The sequence below is a fragment of the Mus caroli genome, chromosome 7 (assembly GCF_900094665.2).
Source record: "Mus caroli chromosome 7, CAROLI_EIJ_v1.1, whole genome shotgun sequence".
Taxonomy (NCBI): domain Eukaryota; kingdom Metazoa; phylum Chordata; class Mammalia; order Rodentia; family Muridae; genus Mus; species Mus caroli.
In genome coordinates, this window is record NC_034576.1 from 56,921,966 (window position 1) to 56,933,473 (window position 11,508).

The 11,508-nt window shown below is 37.4% G+C and overlaps 1 pseudogene; it reads right to left on the minus strand.

Moving 5' to 3' along the window:
* Window positions 1–6,510: 6,510 nt before the first annotated feature.
* LOC115031652 lies at window positions 6,511–6,658 on the minus strand (annotated as a pseudogene).
* Between the last annotated feature and the right edge of the window lie 4,850 nt (window positions 6,659–11,508).

Below are 11,508 nucleotides of genomic sequence, written 5' to 3' on the forward strand. Positions count from 1 at the left end.
CAAACACTGGCCACCAAACAGACAGCATACACCAGCTGATATGAAGCCCCCAACACACATTCAGTAGAGGACTTCCATGTTTGTGTTCATTCAGATATGATGCACCTAACCCTCAAGAGACTGGAGGACTGAGTGCGTTTAGAGGTCAGGTGGGGCAAGGGTGTCGGGGCATCCATGTGGAGACAGGGGTGGGGTGCAGAAGAGGTGTGGGATGTGGAGCAGCCAGAGGGTCAATGGTGGGGAGGGTCGCGGAGTGGAATATGGAATAATATTTAAAAATAAAAGTTAAAAAATTAAAATATCAACAGTTTCTAAAAATTAAAAGTTCAAATTCTGAGCAGTGAACAGATAAGATTATTCCTAGACCTAGTAAGAAGCCATTTTCTTCTTTGTTATTTTAAGTCTGAATTTGGCAATCAAAAATCTATTCTGTTTCTCCTAGGAGCCCTAGCTTCTCCGACATTTCTGTGTCAGACACAAAAGAAGAATAGTGATGTTAGATGGCCAAGAGTTAGCTCCTGAAGATCCCAGAAAAATGGAGTTAGCTTTCTTCTTTATGCTGTTGTCTTTCTTTCTCCTCTGTGTCACTTCTGAAGGCTGTCTACCTGAACTTGGTTCTCACAAATAAGGCTACTTCACTTTGACAGCCCATGGAGAACCTTGGAAAGATACAGCTCAACCTAGCTTTCATTTTATACTCCTTCGTAACCTAGAATATTCTATCTACTTTACTTATAGCTAAGCAGATCTGCTCTCACGGGATGAGGAGAATATGAGAATCATTTGTATTCTATTTAAGTGCAGAAATAATATCTGTTAAAGCTCAACATTTAAAAAAAATTAGGGGCTGGTGAGATGGCTCAGTGGGTAAGAGCACCCAACTGCTCTTCCAGAGGTCCAGAGTTCAAATCCCAGCAACCACATGGTGGCTCACAGTCATCCATAACGAGATCTGGCGCCCTCTTCGGGAGTGTCTGAGGACAGCTACAGTGTACTTACATATAATAAATAAATAAATCTTTAAAAAAATTAAAAAAAAAATTTAGATCAAAACATAATTTGGGATGAAATCACATGAGGATAGCTAGCCCATTTTCGTTTCTTAATTTTCCTTTGTCATACTGGCAAACATTGAGTAGCTCATTGGTAGCTTACCACATTTAAATTTCCATGTTACTATTGTTATTTTGTTTTGCTTTAATTTTGCCACAAAATTGTATATATTTTTAATGAGATTCTGTAGGTACTTAATGGCAAACGTGTTAATGTGGAGCTTTTTACCTAAATTGTTGTAAGGAATCTTAGCTGTTACTATGTCTTGTGTGCACAGAAAAGACTTTCAGCACAGCATTTGGAAGAAATAAGTAGAAAGTATCTATGAACTACTTATTTTCATGCTACTTGTTTGATGGAAGAGTTACTGAAGAATAAAACTCAGAGTCACAGAAAGTAGATTCTCCTTTGGGCGGTCTGATTTAGAAATCAGGAGCAATGTCACCCTAAATGTAAACAGAATGAATGAATGAATACATACATACATACATACATACATACATGCATACATGTAAAAGTGAGAATTACCTAAAGAAATCAACTATACACAAGAATTTTGAAGTCCTTATGTCAGTGAAATTAGTCTTGCTTCATGGAGACATTTCTCTTTTTTAGGATTTACTTATTTACTTCGTGTATGGGAGTACACTGTTGCGTTCTTCAGACACACCAGAAGAGAGCATCAGATCCCATTACATATGGTTATGAGCTACCATGTGGTGGCTGGGAATTGAACTCAAGACCTCTGGAAGAGCAGTCAGTGCTCTTAACCACTGAGCCACCTCTCACTTTATTATTATTATTATTATTATTATTATTATTATTATTTACATTTCAAATGTTGCCCCCTTCCATGTCTCCCAGCCATTAACTGCCAATCCCATCCCCATCTCCCTCTCTTTGCTTCTGAGAGGGTGTTACCCCACCAACCCACACACTCCAGCCTCACCCCTTTAGCATCCCCCTTCTCTGGGGCTTCAAGCATCCACAGGACCAAGTGCCTCTCCTCCCACTGATGCCAGATAAGACAGTCCTCTGCTATACATATAGTGGAAGCCAAGAACCAGTCCATGTATTTGGTTGGTGACTTAGTCCCTGGGAGTTCTGAGGAGTCTAGTTAGTTGATCCCCTTTAGCTCTTTCAGTCCTTCCCCTAACTCTTCCACTGCAGTCCCCAGACTCGGTCCAATGGTTGGCTGTAAGTATCTGCACCTCTCTGAGTCAGGTGATGGCAGAGCCTCTCAAAGAACAGTCATACCTGGCTCTGTCTGTGGCGTCAGCATTAATGTCTGGTTTTGGTGTCTGGGGATGGACTGGATCCAAAGGTTGGGTGGTCTCTGGATGGCTTTTCCTTCAGACTCTGCTCCACTCGTTGTTGTTGTTGTTGTTCCTGTATTCCCTTCATGAAGAATGTGACCTAACTTGCTACTTGCTAGGATATTTTCAGTCTTGTAACCCTGTCTCTCTAGCTCCTGGCTAGCTAGATGCTCAAGCTAGACTACCTGTCTTCCTACCAAGACATAAACAGAAACTGTAAATGTAAGAAGCCAGGTGAACATACAGTGCAGAATTTCAAAGGCATGACCTTGACCTGCATTCTTTGTGAGAAAATATACCCCACGTTTCCTTCATGACATTATTTCCATTACAGGAAGAGAACAGCAGCTGCCAACAGCTGTGCTAATTGTGCCATTATTGGTAGCTGCTATACTCAGAGTGAACTGTCTGAACGTTTCCTTCATTCATGAATAAATCAGGTACAATTACAGTAATTACCTGAATAAATGCTTGATGGAGGGATAAAGTAAGAAAATACATGGCGTATTCAAATAAAGGCATGGCAGAGGACTGCTGCTCTTTACAATATAATCACTGAGCTTTCTGCAGCTCAAAATTATACGAAGAATTACAGGTAGCTGGGGAAATCAGAGAGCTGGAGAAATTGTAATCCCAAAAAGAGTGACTCTAACTTAGTTCACCCAGAGGTCATGTATGTGTACTGTATGGGCTGGAGAATTTGTCTGTCTGTCTGTAGAAATATATAATAACAATAAAATGAAAGGAGGTCATAAATTTGAGAGTAAAAATGGAGAAAGGACTCATGGGAAGGAAGGTCAGAGTGAGGAAGATGAAGGTGGGAATAACGCATTTATAACTGAAATATGTAAATATATATATAATTGATATTTCTGAGAATTGAGGCTGTCTATCCTCATTTTGAATTCTGTACTTAAAGAAATATGAAGAAACAAGCATTTGACTTTATTTTGTGGGACAAATAAACCTGACTTTTCACCTGTCCTTGTGAATGAGACCACCTAAAATCACTAAACTGTAACTATTTTTTTTCTGAATGGAGTGGCCATTGAAATGAGGGACACATGCATCAGAAGTCCCTGTGTCCAAGCTTATTCAAAGCAGAATGAAGAGACTGCCTAAAGAGATTCCATGACCTGAAAGAAGTGAAGACAACTTGGGTAGTTTCCATAAGGCTCTAAAAAGACAGAGAAGACTCTACATGACACGGAATTGTTTGAGATAAACAATGACCTAAAAGCTAAAAGCTAAAAAACAAAAACAAAAACAAAAACAAAAACAAAAACTGAAAGAATTCAAAACTAGCTCTTTGACGTGATACCTAGCCAAGCTAGGAAATAGCTCACAAATTAACTTTTAGTTTCTTTTTAAAATTATACTTCATTTATTCATGGTATGAGGAGACTGTTTTTGAAGAAAATATTAATTTCTCTTGATTTAATATGTAACTAAATGGCATTTCCTTAATTATATCCCATTCATTTCCATTTCTAAGAAATATTAGGACCTCAAAACAGAAATCTTATGGCAATGCTAATATTTGATACAGTAAAAGAACCCCTCTGCAAATTATCTCAATAGCTGCTTGATAAAGTCCCCTTTCCAGCATTCCTCCTCGGTTTTCACTAGGCCATTCTCTTATATTCATAGATTCACGCAGGAAGTTAATTCTCCATGATTCATTGGAGAAGTAAATATTCTTCCAGTTTGGCCAGTTGACCCGTTGCCTTGCATTAATTTACTAGCTTCTAATTTCTCTGCTCTCAATTATTTTCTAAAAGTAATTTTCAAAAATTGTTCATCAGACAGAATTGTTTAAATATATATGTAAAGTCCTTCAATTTTTAACTTATCATTTAATGTCTCATTTGAAGCCACAAATATGCAGATATCAGACTAACTAATCCAAACATAAACTGGCTTCTGAGTGTCCCAAAATACACATGTGGTTTGAAAAATATTGTTGCTGCTTATTGTTATTATTATTATTATTATTATAAAACTCGGGTAGAGAAATCAGTCATCTTTATGTTAAGCAGAAGTCTATGTATTTTACTTATCTTTTGATTGAAAATATTTAGCAAATGCCAGATATTCACATACCACTGTGATTAATTTAGAAGGAACCTGTGAATAATTTCAAATCCAAGCCTCAGCTGAATTTCCCTTTCTTCCTAATCTCCAGCATAGAAAAAAAAGGAAGAGGAGAAACAAAGTACTAGCATGTGCAGAAAGTGTGCACTAATGGGAACTCAAAAGACAGGTCAGGGGTATGAGCACTGGTTACTCTTCCAGAGGACCCAGGTTCAATTCCTTTCAGCACTCACAACCAGCTCACAACTGTCAGGAACTCTAGCTCCAGAAGAGCTAACTCCCTCATCTGGCCCATGCAGGTACTCAGCAAAAATGTGGCACACAGGCATGCATACAAAGAAAACCACTTGTATATATTAAATAATAAAATCACTAAAAAGAAATAAGCACAAGGTTTGTATGCACAGCAACTTGGAAGTCAGTTTTCCTTCTTATTTTGCAAAAGAGAGTTCCTCTTTCAAATACTAGGTTTACCTCAGTGACCTCATTTTCAAAGGAGAAACTGAAGATGGAAAATATTAATAAAAAGTATATGAATGGACCAAAACATTATGAGGAAATTAAATATTTTCTTTTAATCAGTTAGATTTGACAAAAAATATGATGGAGCCCGGTTGATGGTTGTACTAAGTTTTTATGATTTTTCTTAGTAGTAAATTTGAAGTGTGAAGAAAATATTCTATTAAAGAATATCCTCAGGTCTTCCTGTATATCTTTGGTGTTTAGCAACAAGAGTGTAATTCTTGGCAAGGAATACCTCAAATAATATAACATTTTGGAAGAAAATAAATATTTAAATGAAGGTGTTAGCAAATAAGGTGCAATGAGCAATCTTGCTACTAAAAGCTGAGTTAATAAAACTGATCAATGAAAACACAGAGAGGAACTGAGCACCTGTCTTTGTGTTAGAGAGCTTGCCTAGCAGAAATGAAGACCAGGATTCAGTCTCCATAATAGCAAATGCTATACCCACACAAATATACCATGCACACCATATGCACATAAATATACCACACATACCACATATATGCACACACACACACACACACACACACATCACAACTGCACACATACGTGTATTCACACCCACTATGTACACAGACAAACACAAATAATTCAAGTTGGAAATGGAAGTTGTGTTAGCCAATGAAAAAAACAGTTATTACATTTATCTGCATGAAGGCTCAAAAGAACGAAAGACAAAGACTGACTTAAAAATCTATTATAATGATAAATTTGCCAAAATTCATAAAATACATCAGTTCACAGAAGTTGGGTCTCAACAGTCCCCAATCATGAAACAAAGAAACCACTCACAGTCACAGGAGGAAATAGAATGATAAAGACAAGTAGTAAAGAAAAAGGAAGAAGAGGAAAAGAAAGAAGAGGCAAGGAGAATTCAAACTAAAATACTGTACTGGCACAATGGATTACAATGGAATCCAAAGTGGGAAAGAAATGGAAGAGAGGGTGAGGAAGGGGGAGACAATGATCCAATGGAATTTAGAGGTCTTTGTTGTAACTGTTCACCTCTACCAACAGCCAGCCTTGTGAGTGTCTCCTGCTGTTACCTACACTAGCATCATTTTCTCAATGTATTTTTCTGAAAATTCTAGCATCTTCTCATTAGCAACGGTAACTTTATTTTATCCAGTGTGAGACAAACCCAGTGCCTGGAACAGCTAGAGTATCAATAGTGATTTGTGCAGTGCTCCGTGCTCTCTAAAAATAACATGTGTCACAGGCAATTCTATTTTCTCTCTTATCCTGATATAACTTGTCTGCTTTGCACTCATCACAGAAGGTGAACACACACACACACACACACACACATTTCATTCTTCTTGGGAGAGGAGTCACAAGCAGAGTTCGGCACAATATAATCTTCAGTCTCATAATATCAGATATCCTTAATAAAAACAAACTATTTCACAAGAATCTTCCTTAATTTCTCCATTTGATATTTGAAATTTAGCATTACTTAAAGTTCAGTCCTTGACCACATTTATTAAAGTTTGCTTGTTTGTTGTATTCCTTTTCAGAGAGAGCAAGAGGGAAACTTCTCAGTAGTCAGAAAATATGCAGTTTAATTTGCTCCATTTGGGAAATCCAGAGGTGTCAGTACATCTGGAGTGCAATGAATAGGACACCCTCTGGAAAACCACCTTTGTGATCATGCTTTCTCACTTAAGACTCACTTGTGTACTTGGATGCTTTTCTTCCTAGAAGTTGACCGTTTTCTGTAGTTTCTAGCCTTTCAACATCTAGTTTGTAAACTTGTGAGTTTTCCTTCTCGCTTCATCTTACTTCATGTTATCAGCATCTGCATCTACTCCTCAGTTGAATTTATTGGGTAAAACTTCCATGGCCCAACTTCATCAAGAGTGCCAAGCATGTATTTCAAAGTCAAAGATAAGCTCACAGTATGCCAAGTAAGTAAAAAGTTGAACGTTCTCAACAATGTCAAAAACAGCATCACAGAAAGGATGCTCAAGTTGCTCTATACAAATGAAGAACAAATTTCCTACGAAGGAAAAATATATATGCTCAGTTGTCATACTTGAAACTGTAAAGACACATTGCATGTTGAGCACTTGATTAATATTGAGAGGAGATTATATTTATGGAGCCAGTTAATAGCTCTAGGTTAGTGCAAGAAAGAGGGAGAAAAGGAGACAGAAATGGCGAGGGAGAAGGAGATAAATGGGGAGAGGGAAAGAGAGGAGAGAGGGGGAATTGGGGGAAGGAGAGATTGGGGGATATCTCTAATGTATGTCCTGAGATTTCCCTCTAAACCCACTGAAATCCCTTCTCTCTTTTCTCTGTGTATCAAGTTTCTGCCAATGACAAATTGGAGTCTCATTCTTACTCTGTATAAATAATTTAAGATACAGGTTTGTCTAATCTGAGTAAACAATTAGAGATTGAATTTATCTCCTGACAGTTCTTAATTAGATTAATGTTAGTAAAACACAGAGAATGCCAAGTGTCAGCACTGCGTCTGCTATAAACAGCTGAGCTACACAATTAGCACATTTTATAACATAAGCTTCCTAGAAAAATGTTTGTTTAGAACAAAATATTAAAAATGTTTTACCAGCATCCTAGAATTTATCCATCTATTTTTTTCTGTGTTTTCTACTGTACTCTCTGGGTTTTTGTTAACAGGTTGTTTTCATTGTGACAGTTTACACTGCTGAAATTATAGTAAAATGAATATTAACCTGTGACATCTGATTGATTTTCTGACAGGAGAATTTGTGCAGTTATCTCCATAGTGCTGTGCATCTTCTCTCAACCTCAGAAGTGAAAAACATATTTGGGGGCGTTGAGCAGTTTCGGTAGTAACATCTCAGATTAACTAAAATATTAGAAATATACATCCACAGCCGTGTGCTTCCTCAAACCAAATTTCCCACCACGGTATTGATGTGTGCTAGTGAAGTCCAAACTCAGATCTCAAGGGAAAACCTGAAATCACTCACCAAATACTTGTTCAGTGAGAGGAGCTGTTACCAATGCAGAAGCTCCTGTTCGTAAGTAACATAAATTATCTCTTACATATGAATACAAGTATCATCAAGACAAATGACTAAAATAATTAAAGCACACATGTAAATATACATACATACATACATACATACACACACATTTAAAAACCTTAGATTATTTTTAGGTACATATATACATATAAATATATGTATATAGGGCAATCAGGGCAGTGTGTCTCTTGAATCTCTTGATGGTTCTCCATCATTCTCTTCAAATTTTTCAGTGTCTCCTGTTATTCTCCTTTCCCTTGTGATTTGTCAAGGAAAATTACTGGATATGCCAATAGTGATCTTTGATAGTTTCTTCAGCATAATCAATAGTGGTGGTTTGATATGCCTAGCAAAGTTGTCAGGGAACATGTGGGAAATTAGTTAGTCTAGTAGCCCAAGTGGAATAGTATACACTCAGTGAATGCTGGTAGCCATTTTGTGGCCTCTTGGCAAGGTGACTGAAACCAGCAGGAGGGTGGAGGATGAGATTGCTCCCTCCACAGTGAGTTTAGGAGGGGATGTTGTTAGCATGTTTTCAGCTCAAATTAACCATAGGCAAGGGTTTGCCAGGCACAGCCCGTGACAATGACAGGCATCAGGACTGAGATGTTTTCCCTCAGGGGCATAGACTTCTGTGTATAGAAATCCATGGATACTTTCTCATTCATCAAGGAGTTAAAATTCTCAGCTGAGGTAGAAGGAAGGCATGCTTGAAGCCGGTCTGAAATAGTAAATTCACATTTAAAAGGGATAGATCTCAGCTATTCCTGCTTAGTGGTGTGACCTTGGATACATTACTTAGCTTCTTTCAGTGAAAGGCATTCATCTGTGAAATTCAAGTTATATGAAGTATTGATCATATAGAGGTAGCTTCCTGAACAAGTAGCTTTGACATGGAAAGTGCTCAACTCAGAGTCGGTATTCCTTTAATTATCATTGCCCTTTGGTTTAAAATTAGCTCTCTTACTTTCAAAGTTATGGCTGAAACATTGATTTAAAATCACACAAAATGTGTGTGGCCAAACTGTAAAATGTCAGAAAAATATGCAGAAAGTTTTATAGTTTGCCATTGGTGGGTACATCAAGATCAGACAAGAGCTCAGTGACATGACCTTAACAGTGTCCATGGAAGGATCTTGATGTCTTCAGAAACTACAATATCACCATGGTTTCTTTTCTTTTCTTTTCTTTTCTTTTCTTTTCTTTTCTTTTCTTTTCTTTTCTTTTCTTTTCTTTTTTTGTCTTATCGCCATTGTCTTCATAGCTTGGATCTAGACATTACAAAAGTCATCCATTGTATCTACTTTAATCTAGCTATCCAACTCAGAGAGATTATAAGGAGAGATGATAAAAAGATGATAGGATGAGTAATTGATGAGAAATGTTTACAGGAATTGTATAGAAAAATCACTCATGAGCTATGTACTATATATGAATCTCTCTCTCTCTCTCTCTCTCTCTCTCTCTCTCTCTCTCTCACACACACACACACACACACACACACACCAAATATTTTTCTAGGACAACAAATATGGAGGAGGAATCAAAGAACTGGCCTTATTACAAGATTGACTCTTTCAAGAGTGGAAAATAAATTGAATTTTCAAGTGTAAATAGTACATTGCCCTTGCTTTACTTAAAATCTTCATTTTGTAAGACACTTGGCTAACAGGGGACTTCCTGCCCACCCCCTCCCAACCCACCCAGTGAACAACATGTGCGGAGCCAGGGATTGACATGTCTCAATGTGCTGGGGTCTCCCTGCACCCGATGTGACCCACAGCAAGTTTTTATATAGTTTTCAGAGGCAGAAGAGAGCACCAGAAACTAGGCACAATATGATTGGTGGAACAGTTTGTGCTTTAAACTGGTTGGTCTTCAAGGAATGAGGTAGTAGGACCTTAGCCAGCCTTTCCCATCTGGCCTACATGCTCTCTGACCTGTCTCTTTCAGGAGGGGAGGGGTGCCTGTGACCTCTCCCTTTCGTGAAGGGAGGGGTTGGTGGAATTTTCAAAGGCTTTGAGCTGACCTCTTAAATTTGATTTCTGGTAAATCAGATATTCTCTGTCCAGGAAAATCCATAACTCTTTCTTGTTTGCTATAATATATATATTATATATACATTTCTGGATGGATTGTTGGAAAATGATTCTGATGGTCCGATCTCCTTCCATATTTTCTTTTTTATTAAATTTCTTCACTTTTTTGTCAGAATTATTGTCAGACTGATATTGATAGCATTCTCTTGTTGTGCTAACTTCTTGGTGACTTTGGTTGGCTTCTTAATCTTGAAATACACAATTGCAAACTTTTGACGATTAATTTGATCAACTTGATGATTTTAGGTTTCATTGATTTTCTGTGGATTTTAGTCTGTGACTTTATCAACTACACTTAAATTTTAATATTTTTAAAATATAATTCTGTCTTTTATAATACTTTTCTTCTGTCTTTTACCGTCTTCCATTTCATTCATGACTTCCTCTGGATTGTGTATATCTTACAGTCCTCTTTAATTGTGTATTAGTTGATTGGCATCTTACCAATTACAGTTTTATAAATATAAAAATAATATAAGTATAAAAATAGTTCAGTTTAATAAGGCAAGAGATGTTATTTTATCACAGTGTCTCTTCAGACAGTATTTGCATTTTTTAAAACTTTATGCCAAACTTTAAACACACTTTTAGGCTTCTCCTTTCAAAGATTTTCTGTTATTATTTCATAAATTTACTACAACTTATATTAGAATTCCTAGAATATGTTTTGTTTCCCTGGACACTTTTTCTCTGCTTTTTGCACTACTGCTGTCTTCTGGAGCACTTGATTTACATTACCCCCATCCCAACACACACACACACACACACACACACACACACACACATGCACGCACATACACACAGGCATGCGCACACACACACACCAGGGTCTGCTATGAGGATTCATGCACATCAGCAGTTGAACAATGCTCCTTACATCTTTTTTTCTCTTTTTAGTTTGTAAAGAAAACCTGACCTCTTTAGTGCATTATCAGAACTCTAGCATTGTGCACAGGCATTCTGCACACAAAGAGGCATTGAATACCTCTTTATAAAGGATGGGACAGCCTTCTATACACTGGAATTTGTGAAGGGTCCAGTTTCCTGAGATCCTTGCTCTTTGAACACTGTGTTTCAAGGTTGCTATTCCTGAGGGATCTCTTCTCTCTGCTCCATAACATCAGAGGTCCAAGCTTTCCAGGTTGATTGCTTAGACTGTCTATCAGCCTCCTAGATGAAATTTTCACAAGTCTAGAAGAGATGGTTCAGTGGTTAGAAGTTAGTACTGCTCTTGCAGAGGACCCAGAAACTACTTTAAGGGAATCACAACTACTTAGGATTTCAGTTCCAGGGGATGTAGTGTCTCTGGTCTCCTGCACCTTCATTTACACCCAAAAACCCATACACAGATCAACAACAACATATTCCTAATTAATAATAAAGTAAACCTAAATTAAAACAGTC